We start from the raw sequence: 14,934 nt of genomic DNA, 5'->3' as shown, positions 1-14,934 counted from the left end.
GGGACATAATGTGAAGAATGGAATCACTGGTGAAGAACCAATGATTAGAAAAAAGAAGACAATGTGGCTAGGTACTATCTTAGGCAACACAACCATGTCCTGTTACAAAAACATGTTCCCTTTGGTTAATTCTGTTATAAGACCTAACAGAAGCAATTATTGCCAAACAATTCCTAGTAAAATATTATTGATCAGGTGGGGGGGGGGGGAGCAGGAATCTGGTAGCTCAGAAAAATTTGAAAGTCAGACTAGCCTGATTCTCCTCCTACAAAGAGTTAGAAGTAATTGAATAACTTAATGACACAATTGTTTTTGTTTTATATGGGGGATTAGTAGAGATTTCGGTTGTACCCTGTCCAGTCTATACTAATTAGAATGGTATTTAAAAACTGTGAAAGAAATAATAAATAATGACATGTCGTACCATACATACAGAGTACATTGCATAATACAGGTAGTCCTTGCTCAATGACCTTTTGTTCAGCAATCATACAAAATTACAACAGCACCCAACAAATGGTATTCATGACTGCCCCTCAAAGTTATGGCCATTGCAGCAGTCCCTTGGTCATGTGATCGAAATACAGGCACTTAACAGTCTGCCCACATTTCCGACTGCAGCATATACTTCAATTCCCACCTCCCACTATCTCCCCTCCATCTTTCCTCTTTTTGCTGCCTTCCACTCTGCTGCCCCCTATTCTGTCCTACAGTCCACTGCTCCACCAATCCTTCTGCCCCAAGTTGACATTTGCCATTTTTTTTCCTCCTACTGCTGATGAGGCAGACTTGGCTTTGCCCTTTGTGAGCAAGCTGCTGGCCTCACACAACTTTCCCAAGGCCTTGCAAAGGGCTAAGCTGAGCATATCTCAGCAGCAGCAGCAGCAGCTGGAAGAAGACAGCAAAGGACAGCTGGGGGCAGTAGGGGCAGGGACGTGCAGGGTGGTGGGGGCATCAAGAATGGCAGAGTGCAGGGCAATGGGTGGTGGAGTGCAGGGCAGCCAAAGGGACAGAGATGGGTGGGGGGAAATAGATGGGTGGAAGTTGAAGGCAAATGTGAAGCAGGAGAAGCATGAGGTCCTGGCTTAGTGACTGCCACAAGGAGTACCAGGACTGCTGTCACTAAGTAGTGCAGTTACAGTATATTTTGCCTAATGACCACTTCCCCTAGCAATGGAATTCCTGGAAACAATTAGGGTTGTTAAGCCCAGAAGGAAAAGGACTCCAGTGTAGATTCTGCATTTGTAATAGCAATAGCACTTAGACTTATATACCACTTCACGGGGCTTTATAGCCCTCTAACAGAGTTACAGAGTCAGCATATTGCCCCACACAATCTGGGTCCTCATTTTACCGACCTCGGAAGGATGGAAGGCTGAATCAACCTTGAGCCGATGAGAATCGAACTGCTGACAGTCAGCAAAATTAGCATGCAATACTGCATTCTAACCACGCTTTTTAATATTAGTGCAATATCCTGAAAAGAAGGCTCTTTCTCATTAGAAATGTCTTTCCTCCCATTTCTTACTATGCTCTTTATAAACATAAACTATGGAAGGTAGGAGTGGAAAGTAGGATTGAAGACTAGGACTACAAAGCCCACCCTCCAGTACCATAATGCCAATTTGGATGTCTCAGCCCTTTTTCTTTCAGCAACTATTCGGTTAAGAAAAGAAAAAAACCCACATATTTTCAAAACACATTAACTTTGATGCTAACTCTCCGTTTGGAACACTCAACCGAAAGAAGTCCTGGGATCTATACATTTTGTACAATGTAGCTTTGAAAGAGCAGCCAAGGCATTAAAGTATGAAATTAATATTCCATTATGTAATAAAAGTACTTCTGGGGAAAAGAGAAAGGTTACTTATTTGAAGCCATACATTACGAGAGCAAAAGGTTTAAGCCCCAAGAGCACTACAGGAGCATTACACTCATAGGCAAGAGAGTCCCCCTAAGTTAGTCTGGTCTCTTCTTCCTTTTCAACTTCTGACATTCTACCCACAGATTTAAGCAGGTCAGCAACAAGTGCCAGTGTTTCTGCACCAAAGACCAACTGATGAATTGTAGCATGAGCATGGTTGGTGACTCTAAGAAGATTTTGCAAAGCGATGTCCACATGCTGTTTCACTGCCCCCATATTAGTAGATTGGCCTGATCGCAGGCTTTCATTCTCTACTTTGTAGCAGGTCAACTCGGCCTGAAGGAAGGCCATTTCTTGTTTCATCTTCTCAATATTGCTTTCTGCCTTCAGAGCTCTTTGGGTCATACACTGAAGATTCTGCTCTGCCTGCTGCATCAGTGCTTCCAAATCTTGAGCTTCTTTCTCCTCCTTATTCATAGTGGCTTGCAGCGTCCTCTCAAGGTTTCGTACCATCTGGGTCTGACTTTCAGAGAAGTTCTGTATTCTTTTGATCTTTCTCCTCAGCATGGAGTTTTCCTCTTTAAGTTCTTGATAACTCAACTGTGAGGACACAAAATCCACTTCTTCAATAGGTTCTTCGTGGGAAGTATAGCTTTCTGTGACTTTGGCATGCGAAGGGCACCCAATGCATGGGTCATTATCATTGAATGGCCATGAAGAGAAAGATTCCATTCCTGAAAGAATTGCTGAATTGTAATCAAAAGGATCACACTGGGTAACATTACAGATCCTGGATAAATGTGTTTTATCATAGGAAGAGGGTGGGAATTTTTCTCTCCAATCATCATCATCATCTGATAAATGGGTAGAAACTGTTGCCTCTTTGTATAGTGGCTCCTGAAACTCCAAACTCAAGCCTAATGATTCTGGAGACAGAGACACTTCTTCAAGGACAAGGTTCTGCCTGGACACTTTCTTCTTATTATTTCTGTTTTTTCCTTCATGTTGTCTTGATGTACCACGGGTTTTGTTTTTTACCAACCCTTTTAAGGAAGATGCAGGTGGGTCATTTGAATTTTTCATCTGATTGTCTCCAGAGCTGCTATGATTCTTGACATGGTCTCCTGGAGTAGTTGGAACATGATGGTGATAACAGGGCTGGATTTCCTCTTCATCATCTTTTAGGGCTCGGGTATGTGAGCAGCCAGCAAGAGGTGGCCGTGGCATTTTGGACAGACAACTGACATCTAGAACATTTGCATTCTTCCCAAGATAGCCCCAAGATAGCTCCCAGTTCTTCTCCACTGGTTAAACCAGCCCTGTCGAATGTAGAGCCAGTGGTGTTGGCTTCACTACTATTTAAGGGCCTATTGAAGCATCTGAATTTAATCCTTGTAGGTATGTGTCTCTTTAACAGTGGAGGAAGCAGAAGTTACCATGATCTATGATGTCATCAACTGTCAGTGCTTCATTTTGTGACTTCACAGGCTGGAGAGAAATGTATAATTAGAATAGCTCTCACAACATTTTTCTGCTAGCTGAAATTCTGAAGTGGAGTGCTGAGACCACTTGTAATATGATCATATCCTCAATTCTTTTAACCTTGAATAAATTACCATCCCTTCCCTATCTCAAGAACTAATAACCTAGAATACTGGCCTATTTAGAATATCTGATACTGACAGGTAGGTGAAACCTGATTTAATACAGGTTTCAGAAACTGCGCTCTCTCTCTCTCTCTCTCTCTCTCTCTCCCCTCCCTCCCTCCCTCCCTCCCTCTCTCTCTCTCTCCCCCTTTGAAACCACTTTTATGTGAGTTGAACTGCTGTGGGTCATTTCCTCTTTACCCCTATCCTTGGAAATGTTCAGCTGAGAATACCAATTTAATAGAGATCTCTAGATTCCAACCATCCCACATTTTTGAGGATTCCCAAGAGAGAGAATCATTTTTAAGTTTATTTGGAAGTAAGTCCAAAGGAAGAAGGAACATACAGTATTTGGCATATATATTCAAATATTGATTTTGGCTGATACAACTGCAGCAGAGGTGGTATTCAGCAGATTCTGACCAGTTCTGGAGAACCGGTAGCAGAAATTTTGAGTAGTCCGAAGAACCGGAAAATACCATCTCTGACTGGAGATTTTACACTATCCTTCCCCTGCCACGTCCACCAGGCACCGCCCACAGACCTGGTAGTAAAATTTTTTGAATCCCACCACTGAACTGCAGACTGAAGTTAAACTTAGATGCTGCTTTGAAAGAGTTTACTTTTGATCTAGAAGAGGCTTAGGTTAAATCTGTCTGACTAGAAACAGTTTTTACATGGTATTCTCTATTCCCTTGCTTTTCTGTAATAGTGCCTTTGTTTTGTTTTTTTCTTTCCAGCTCATGTTGTTATTCCACACTAAGTTGCATTCCTTCTCCAGACTCTGATAATTAAATCTCATCCTTTTTAGAGTGAAAATACAGTAACCAAACACATGCCATTAAAATGATGCTTCTGTTTTTTTTATTAATTTGATCTAAATTGTAAAATAATTGTAAAATAAAATATAATGAACACTAGGCAGTGTACATTATACCACCATTTTCTATTTTCCTCAGAATAATGAGTCAGAGTGGGGATAACTCTCCCAAATGTGCTTTTCCAAAAGGCAACTGGATTTTCTTGGTTTTCCCCTTGAAAACATTTCACTTCTTATCCAATAACTTCTTCAGTTCTGGAAAAAAAAACAAGAAAAGGCAAAGCACCTTTTGGAAACCCATAATCTGAACGATTGAGAATCTCCATAGACATTTTTCCCAAAGCTGATTTTCATGCTGATGAGAAGATTAAAACTCATAATCTTCCAATTTCTAGTCCAGTGCCTTAACTATTACCGTGGCTCATTTGAATGTTAGTGGGTGCTGGCATTCAAACAATGGGATAGAATTAAGATCTAGAGTAGTAAAATCTCTAAGAATTCTTTAGAGTTTATATAATAGAACTGGTTGAGGCAGGTTGGTAGAACAGTAATTAGATACAGTAATTAAATCAACTTTTATTAATACAATAATAATATAGTGTGGGGGGGAAGCAATGAAGAGGCATATCTGTGAATTCTACATTTGGTAGGGTGTAGTTTTTAAGCAGTTTTCACAGAAATTTCAATCCCAATGTTTGCCCAGTGTTATTACTATAGTATAAATAACAGTTTCCCAGTCTGTTAGTCTATGAACACAGTACCACTGAACAGATCTCCATCTTGCCCAACATGGTAGCCTTGAGCTGTTGTTTGGATTACGTCTCCCAGAATTCTTATGTTAGCTAAGAATTCCAGGTGTTACAGTCCCAGCTTCCCTGACAAACTGGGGAAAATCAACCATGGTGGTGCAGTAGTTAGAATACAGTATTGCAGGCTAATTCTGCTGACAGCCAACTGCCAGCAGTTTGGCAGTTCGATTCTCAGCAGCTCAAGGTTACACAGCCTTCCATCCTTCCAAGGTCAGTAAAATAAGTACCCAGATTTTTGGAGACAATATGCTGACTCTGCAAACCACTTAGCTGTAAAGCACTGTGAAGCTGTAAAGAACTGTGAATAGAAGTCTAAATGCTATTGCTATTGCTATTGCTGTTTCAACGGTTTGGGAAGATGGCAAGATACAAATAAATAAATCTATCAAAAAATGCCAAGCATTTGGTAAACCAGGGTCTTGGTTTGTTCAGCCAAGTAGCATATAAAAGGTACATAGAGGGGAATGTAACCAAATGTGTGTTTTAAAAAATAATTATAAATATACCAAATCTAGGCCAACAGTCTCCATCTGTCCTTACAGTCGTTATCAATAGACTGATCTCTTTAGGTTATCTCATGCCATTATGCTTAAATAGCAATTTTATTAACACATCTCTAATTGGATACATTGAGGAAAGAAGAGGGTATGATTTCCCCCCTTTCTTTTCGTTAATAGTCATTAGAAAAGTACCAAAAAAAGCCCACCCCCAAAACAAAACAAACGATTGGAAGCAGAACCATCTTCAGAGCGTGACTCAGAGCTATTCATAGCTCCATAAAGCCAGCTGCAGTTTCAGAGACAGAAGGGTTCTGCCCGTATTATTATTTCAATTACCATCTGAATTAAAAGTTTGAGCCACGATCAGCCCACATGGTAAAGGGAAGGAGGAAGAAAAGTCAGACAAGCTAAAGAGGCTCACCAAGGCCTACTCGATGACACAATTGACATGTGGCAAAGGTAAAGTTCACAAAGACACAGCCTCCCCCAGTTGCAACAGAAAATCAGAACAGCAGAACAGAAAATCAGGCTATGGACTTATATCTCAAGCAACATCCTGGGTGTATCCTGGGTGGCAACTTGGAGAAATAAGAGAGGCTTCTAACCTCTTCCCTGAACATCACAGCCTGCAAATTTTGTGGCTGCAGAAGCTATACCACTGTTTCTGGGGAAGCAGCTAAGAGGACAGAAAGCATAAGATGAAAAGTGAAATCTCCATCAGAATCTTCAGATAATCATCTACAGTCTGTCTTTTTGAGTCAATCAAACGTAGAACACATGAGAGGGCATAGAAAGACCTTCATTTTAGCTAGAATCACTGATTAAGTTTTTTAATCGGACTGTTCTAATTATGGAAATTTGCAGTGTAATCATTTACTGGGATGAGTTGATAAAGTTCATCTGGTATTCCCACTTATAGATGTAGAGGTGTTATGCTACTCTATATGGCTCTTTTGCTTTTGGCTTAGCAAAAGATACAAGACCCAGCCTCGTATGTGAACCATGCCATAATGTCTTGTTAAGCCATGGTTAAAACAGACTGTGACTTAGGATGATATGCAAAACCACTGTCAAATGCACAGCCCTTGAACACTCATCTCATTCAAAACACGTTTTCTTTCCTTTCACTTACTGCACTGTATGATTTATGGCTTGATGTACTGTGTCAACAAAGGAGAGTTAGACTGTAGTAGTGAGAAGTAAAACCCAGGTCACTCTCTACTTATTATGTGCAGAAACCCAGATTTAGAAGTAGAAATAATACAACTGTGCCCACATGTAGCATTTGAAAATATCTCTATAAACCAAATGGATATATCCTTGGAATTGCACAACAGTTGCTTTAGGAGCCCAAGAACAGGCACTACTTCTTCAGGATGTTACCAACAGATGCTACATGAGTGCTCTAGATCAGAGGTCTCCAAACTTAGCAACTTTAAAACTTGTGGACTTCAACTCTCAGAATTCCTCAGCCAGCTGCTCGCTGAGGAATTCTGGGAGTTGAAGTCCACAAGTCTTAAAGTTGCCAAGTTTGGGGACCCCTGTCCTTGATATTTTCCTCTTCAAATTCAGATCTCTACATAGCTGTACTCATGTACTTCTGTAGATCAGGCCTACCATTATGTAGGGTGACACAGCTAGTCTTGAGGGTTGTATATTTAATTCATTTGTTTAACATTTCATTTTTACTCATGTATTACAATATGATGTTTGCAATGTATCCTTGTTTTTTCAGCACTCATGCAGGAGTAAAACAGAACAATCTGCTACAATTTGATTTTGCAAGACAGCAAATTGGAGCAATCATTTTGCCACCTCACATGACTCTCTCTGCCAGCGTAACACTCCCACTTCTCAAGAGGCATTTCACACAAAGTATTGTTTATGTGAAATCACTGTTGTTTGACTGCACAGGTCTTCCCAATATTTGCACTGCCTGTTTATGCAGCACATCAAAAAGCTTGGCCATAACTGATGTGCTGCAAAGCTGCTTTTGAAAATGAAAGGTACTTGGTGATTTGGGGTCTTTCAAGCAAGAGAACTTTTCACAGTAACAATCCAAAGCTATTTGATAACTATTGCATATTTTCTTCCATAAGATGGAAATAGCATAGGAAACTCTGAAAAATATGACCATAGAAGCCCAGTAGAGTACAATACCACTGAAAAAGAAGAACAAGAAATCCAAGAAGAAACCAGCATTGTTGCACAAAGATCTCTCTGATAAATTGAAAAACAAAAAGGACAAGTACAAAAAATGGAAAGAGGGACACATTACTAAGAAAGAATACCAGCATATAGTCCAAATCTGCAAAGATGAAGTCAAGAAAGCTAAGGCTCACAGTGAACAAAGATTTGCAACAAAAATAAAAAATAATAAAGAAACATTTCTTTCAACATATAAATAACAAGAAAAAAGGCAAGGAAACAGTAGGTCCACTTAAGAGAGAAGATGGCAAGGAAGTAACAGATAGTAGAGAGAAAGCAGAGCTGCTTAACTCATTTTTTGCATCAGTCTTCATGCAAAAAAAACCAAAATAGCCCAACCTACCAAAAACCTAACTGTTAAAGACAGACTAGAAATAAAAATTAAAATAATCAAGAAAATAATTAAAGAACACTTATCTGATCTTGATGACTATAAATCACCGGGACATGATGATTTACATCCCAGAGTTCTGAAGGAGCTGGCAGATATTATCTCAGAACCATTAAATCATATCTTTCAAAAATCCTAGAACATCAGGAAATTACCTAAGGATTGGAAAGGAGCTGATGTGGTTCCCATTTAAAAAAAAAAGGCGGGGGGAACAGACCCAGGAAACTACAGACCAATCAGCCTAACATCAATACCTGGGAAGATACTGTAAAAGATAATCAAAAAATAGATCTGCGAACATCTAGAAACAAATAAAGTTATAACTAAAAGCCAACACGGCTTTGTTAAAAAGAGATAATGCCAAACCTATCTTATTTCATTCTTTGACAAAGTGACTAAATTTCTGTAGTAGACCAGTGAAATGCTGTGGACATAGTATACCTAGACTTCAGCAAGGCATTCAACAAAGTAGACCACAACCTACTTCTTGGTATGCTAGAAAAATGTAGGATAGCATCACCACCAGATGGATTAGTAACTGGCTGACAAACCATACTCAATAAGTAATCCTTAATGGTTGTACATCTACATGGAGAGAAATAAGCAGTGGGGTGCCACAGGGTTCTGTCTTCAATATCTTCATAAATGACTTAGATGATGGAACTCAGCAAATCTGCAGGTGATATTAAGCTGGTAGGAATAGCCAACACCCCAGAAGACAAGCTCAGGATCCAAAAAGATCTTGACAGACTTGAACAACGGACCTTCTCCAACAACTTGAAATTTAATGTAGAGAAAAGCAAGGCAGGAAAATTTAGGCAGGAAAAATGAAAGATTAGGCAAAACCTGGCTCAAAAACAATAACTGTGAAAGGGACCTTGGAGTCCTAGTGGACCTTCACTTAAATATGAGCCAGCCGTGTGCGGCAGCAGCCAAAACCACTAATACAATCCTTGGTTCTATAAACAAAGGCATAGAATCAAAATTATGTGAAGTATTAGTAACACTTATAAGTATTAGTAACACTTAGTAAGGCCATACCTGGAATACTGTATCCAGTTTTGGTCATCACATTCCAAAAAAGATGCTGAGACTTTAGAAAAAGTGTAAAGAAGATGTGAAGAATGGTTGCAGGATTTGGGTTTGGCTAGCCTAGAGAAAAGAAGCACTAGGGATGACATGACAGCGGTATTCCAATATTTGAGAGTTGCCACAAAGAGGAAGGGATCAACTTTTTTTACCAAAGCACCTGTAGGCAGGACAAGAAACACTGGATGGAAACTAATCAAGGAGAGAAGCAACCTGGAACTAAGGAGAAACTACCAAACAGTGAGGACAATTAACCAGTGGAACAGCTGGCCTTCAGAAGTTGTGAGTGCTTCATCACTGGAGGTTTTTAACAACAGACTGAACAGTCACTTGTCTGAAACGGTATAGGGTCTCCTGATTGAGCAGGGAGTTGGAGTAGAAGACCTACAGATCTGCCAACATCTAGAAACGAGTAAAGTAATAACTAGCAGTCAGCACAGGTTTTTTAAAAACAGATCATGCCAAACCAATCTTATTTCATTCTTCAACATAGTGACTAAATTAGCAGACCAGCAAAATACTGTGGACATAATTATATTTAGATTTCAGCAAGGCATTTGACAAAGTAGACCACAACCTACTTCTTAGTAAGCTAGAAAAAAGTGGAATAGATAGCACCGCCACTAGATGGACTCACAACTGGCTGACAAACCGTACTCAACGAATAGTCCTTAATGGGTCCAAGTCTACATGGAGGGAAGTAAGCAGTGGGGTGCCACAAGGTTCCATCTTAGGCCCAGTACTCTTCAATATCTTCATTAATGACTTAGATGAGGGACTTAGATGAGGGAACTTACCAGATTTACAGATGATACTAAGCTGGCAGGAATAGCTAACACCCAAGAAGATAGGCTCAAGATCCAGATGGATCTTGACAGACTAGAACACTGGGCCATATCTAATAAAGTAAAATTCAATGTAGAGCAAAGTAAAGTCCTACACTTAGGCAAGAAAAACCAAAAGGACACATATAGACAAGATGAAACCAGGCTCAATAGCAGTAACTGTGAGAAGGATCTTGGAGTCTTGGACAACCAGCTAAATATGAGCCAGCAGTGTGCAGCAGCAGCCAAAAAAGCTAATGCAATCCTAAATTGTATTAACAAAGGAATGCAATCAAGATCAAGGGAGGTACTAATACCACTCTATAAAGCCTTAGTAAGACCACACCTAGAGTACTGCATCCAGTTTTGTTCACCACATTATAAAAAAGATGTTGAGACTCTAGAAAAAGTACAGAGAAGAGCAACCAGGATGATTAGGGGACTGGAGACTAAAGCATACAAAGAATAGTTACAGGAACTGGGCTTGGCTAATCTAGTGAAGAGAAGGACCAGTGGAGATATGACAGCAGTCTTCCAATATTTGAGGGGCTGCCACAGACAGGAAGGGGTCAAGCTATTTATGAAAATGCCTGTAGGCCAGACAAGGAATAATGGATGGAAACTGAACAAGGAGAGATTCAACCTGGAAATAAGGAGAAACTTTCTGACAGTGAGAACAATCAACCAATGGAACAGCTTGCCCTCGGAAGTTGTGGGAGCGCCATCACTTGAGACTTTCAAGAAGAGATTGGACAGCCATGTGTCAGAAATGGTGTAGGGTCTCCCGCTTAGGCGGGGGAGTTGGACTAAATGACCTACAAGGTCCCTTCCAACTCTGATGATCTATTATCTATTACCTCTAAGTCCCTTCCATCTTTATTCTGATTGATTGATTGACATGGTTGGTTCCCCCTCCTCCCCTGAAAACTTAAAGTTGGAAAACGTGGGGCAGAAACAGGAAAGTTACAAAAGGAAACCAATATTACCTAGACTCTTTAATTTCTTTAATCCAACAAAGCAATTGTATATATGAGCTTTAAGTAGAAGCACTTTATACAACAGTATTTATTGACAAATGAAGGATTAGAAATCCTCTTGTGATTGTAGATGAAAAGGCTGTTTGAACTCTTCTGTAGCCATTTGGTGTTTTTTTTAAATCATATGAAATGAGGTTTTTTTGTTGCCAGTTTCAGTAGCATGAATTCAAGGTGCTGGGGGTGGGAGGCTGCAAACACCCAATCTACAAGAGAATGGAATTTGTATTATAAAGCTAATTGTCTGTTTCCTCACCCTGTATTAGATTCAGGGTTCAACTGTATTAGATTTTAAATTTCCTAATTCTCAGTTTTTGGCTATCCTTACTTAAAATTATGAGTTGTCACCTCATACCTCCCCCATGTTGAGAATCTATTCAAAGCTTGCAGACCTGACATATTTTTTCTGTTTCAACTGCAGAAATAAAGATGTCAGTGACAGCCAGAGTAAGCCAAAATAGAGTGGAGGTAAAGAAGCAAAAGGGCAGAACACTCACTACTTCTAATCTTTCCCAATTTTCATGTAGGGTGGAAATATGTCCCATTAGTAGAAATGACATTGCCCTTTCCTCCACCCAGCAGATCAATCAATGTGCCATAAAGCTGGTGTCAACTTTTAGCAACTATATAGACTTTTCCGGGATAATTTATTTTGGAATATTTTCCTAATTCCTAAAAACTATTTTACCACTTCTTCTTGATACTATTTCTGCTATGCTTGTAGCAGTGAACATAAAAAGATGTTTGTTCTTTGCCTTGCATGGGGGAGAGCATTGCAAACTCAACTCTTTTTTTCCCCCTCCTTAGTTCCTGGAATTTTTTATTTTCACCCTTCAGGCATGATAGTCACCTAGCCTTTCAATCCACCACCTGCCTAGGTTTAAAACAGCCTGCATTCGGTTCACAGGAAAAACCTAGATTGATTATGAAGAAAGGTAGTAAAGTAGACTGCTGACAAGCTTTTGTTTTCTTTCTACCGAAGGGATGGAATTTTGTTAAGGAATTTTGTCAGCTTGGAGTGGAATGGGATGAGGGACCGATGAAAGAAGAGTGGGGGTCCCACACCTGACCAATTTGAGGATAGCATGCCAGGGTTCCAAGTAATGCACCCATACAAAGTAGAACTCCAAGGCAGTCAAATTCCTCAAAGAACAGTTTTATTGGATACATCGTATAGGCACGACTGGTGAAAGCCGACTCTAAAAGTCACTGGTCATGTTGTACAATCCTGATGCTGGCCGGTTGCTTGGTTACTGGGCTCCTCCTCTAGCCAGCCACCTTTGAGAATGTCCTTGGTTCCCACAGGAAAGTTTTATTGTTTTGGCTACAAAACCCCATCTAACTATTTCCCCCCCTCTCTCTGTTGTGTGGCAACCCTGAAGCCTCCAAGTTCAAGATGGTTTCAACGATGTTCACTTCAGGGTTGACATAGCACAGCTGAACACTGGCTATAAAACCAGTCACCTCCCTCCTCACAAACAAGGAAAGCTTAATGAAATAAAGAAGGGAGAGGCAAATAGGCACAGCTGTGATTGTGATTTACCCTGGATTTAATGATCTTGAGTTATGGCTGTACTCATAGCTGAAGTAGCCTCATGCTCTCATCTTGTGAAATTCTCATCGCTTGTATCTTTTTGCCATTGAGTTAGGACCAAGGCTCAGCACTTTCTTCCCATTGCACCTTCTTCCCATTGGCCAATTGTGCTTCCAAAAACTACCCAAAGGGCTATAGGAGATGGCACTGTAATTGGAAAAATATTACTTCGTTAATCCCAGTTTTGTTAAATATTATGCAACTCTGTGTATGTGTGGGCATGTGTGTGTAATTAAACAGTATTCGTGTCAGCATGGTGTTCCACCATCACCCTAAATCAAAAACAATGGTAAGCAATGGAACATTTTAACTACAAATGGATTTTACTAGAAATTACCACTTTGCTTTCTTGAACATCTCACTAATCCACGCTATAAAAACATGGTATATTAAATCAATTATAATGGCCTGAGTTCATACAGGTTTCCCTATCTATAAACTTCAAAATGCCTGTTGATACATACAACTCTTATGGCCTGGAGCCGGCATATCTGGTGGAATGGCTATCTTTGATCATCCTCTGTGGTTTCTTGGTGGTTCTAATCCAAAGGGAGACTCCTTTAGAATCAATTAAGAGCAAGTTTTATCAGAGGTGGAAGTAGATTTTTGGAATCCCTTCTTACTAGAAATTTAGATCATGGTTTTTCCCTGGCTTGCTCTAAAGTAAAAACCTATTTTTAAGCCCAACCCTTCCCATCAAAAATATATTACTTTAGAGGGCGGAGCTGGCGTTGCGGCGATACGGCATGCGATCTTGGAGGTCTGAGATCGCTGCCAATATCTTTGCTCCTGGACGGTCCTATCGGATCTAAACTATCCCGAAGAGACGGTGAAAGTGAAGAGTGCATCCTGTTAATCCCAGGGATACTGCAAAGTCCCTGGTAGATCCAGGAGAAGCTCTTCTTGCCAGCAACAAAGAGGCAGCCATTAAAGCTGCTGAAGTTGGGACAGCTCCGAAATGGAAAAGAACAGAAAGAGAGAGTGTGCCGGTTTGGTGAGAACTTTTTTTTTATTCTAAGATCTGAAAGGACACCCTAAGGAAAAGAAAGAATCTGTAAAAGTTTTGACAGAAGTGATTAAGCGGTGATTTTAAACAGGAATGTCAAAGTAATGTGTTTTTTTTCTCATTGCTGGATTTTCTGTACATGATCTTGTATTTTGAAACTGGACTGTTTTTTTCATTTACATCTATTTTTTTTCTCCTTTTTGATTTTGTAATATTTTAGGCTAGAGGCTCCCTTTATGGTGGTTTGACATTGAAATGAGACACAGGGAACTGTCTCTGAGAAAAAATGCCAACTCTGAGAGAACTCAGGTAGCAGTATTTATTGAGAAAACACACAAGCAAAATATACAGTATGCATATTCAGAAAACAATGACCTCAACAGGAGATTACTTCACCAGCATGAGAACACACAATCTTGGAAAGTCCCAGATGTTACCTTGCTAGGGTGAGATCATACAGCCACGGAAAGTCTCATGGGAAAGTTTGGAAAGTCCCATGAGAAAGCACAACTGTGTATCTTGTACCTTGAACTTTCACCCATTTTCCTATTCCTTCTAAACTGGCAGAATCAAAACAGAATGAGGCACTCTGAGCAAAGATACTCCTACCCCCACCAAGAATGCCCACATCTTCCTAGACTTACTGCTAGTTATACAAAGGCCTTACAGAAAATGATAAAATGATCAATAGGTTATATTACCACACCCTTTAGTTATTTCTTTTTTAAAAAAATATCTTTTTTTAATTATTATTAATTTTTATTATATCTTGCTTGGAAAAGGAGGGGGAAAGTGAGAGCAAACAAACTTTGTAACACTGCCAACTAGAGGCTTGAAAATATTCTATTTCCCTGTGACCAGACAAAGCTGAGAAAGAAAGAACTGAGACTCTTTTTCAAGGACATTGCTATTTGATAAGATAGAGGGAAGAGCATGGGAGAGTATTATTGCAGGTGCTCTTCTGGGTTTCTATCAACAGCTGGAGTCTGGTGTTGAAACCTAGGGGGAAAAAAGGTGATAAGTTTTTGGAGAAGAGAGCTATAATAAGAGCCTTGGATAATTAAACAAAGTGCAGTGTGCTCTTTTTACTTTTTCTAAGTTGTGCTATCCCTCCTCACCAGCTTTATTGTATTTTATTTTATCTTTTTT

The 14,934-nt window shown here is 39.9% G+C and overlaps 1 protein-coding gene and 1 pseudogene across 2 annotated transcripts in view; both read right to left on the bottom strand.

Moving 5' to 3' along the window:
• KCNJ4 (potassium inwardly rectifying channel subfamily J member 4) overlaps positions 1-14,934 on the bottom strand; it is a 46,367-nt gene that overhangs the window by 14,274 nt on the left and 17,159 nt on the right. The window lies entirely within an intron of this gene.
• Positions 1,955-3,091, bottom strand: LOC113430362 (endosome-associated-trafficking regulator 1 pseudogene; annotated as a pseudogene).

This window comes from Notechis scutatus, chromosome 6 (genome assembly GCF_049901735.1).
Source record: "Notechis scutatus isolate UNSWTSFEM ecotype Mainland chromosome 6, rNotScu1.2, whole genome shotgun sequence".
NCBI classification, from domain to species: domain Eukaryota; kingdom Metazoa; phylum Chordata; class Lepidosauria; order Squamata; family Elapidae; genus Notechis; species Notechis scutatus.
The sequence above is the reverse complement of the archived record's forward strand: the minus strand, read 5'-3'. Positions and strand labels throughout refer to the sequence as shown.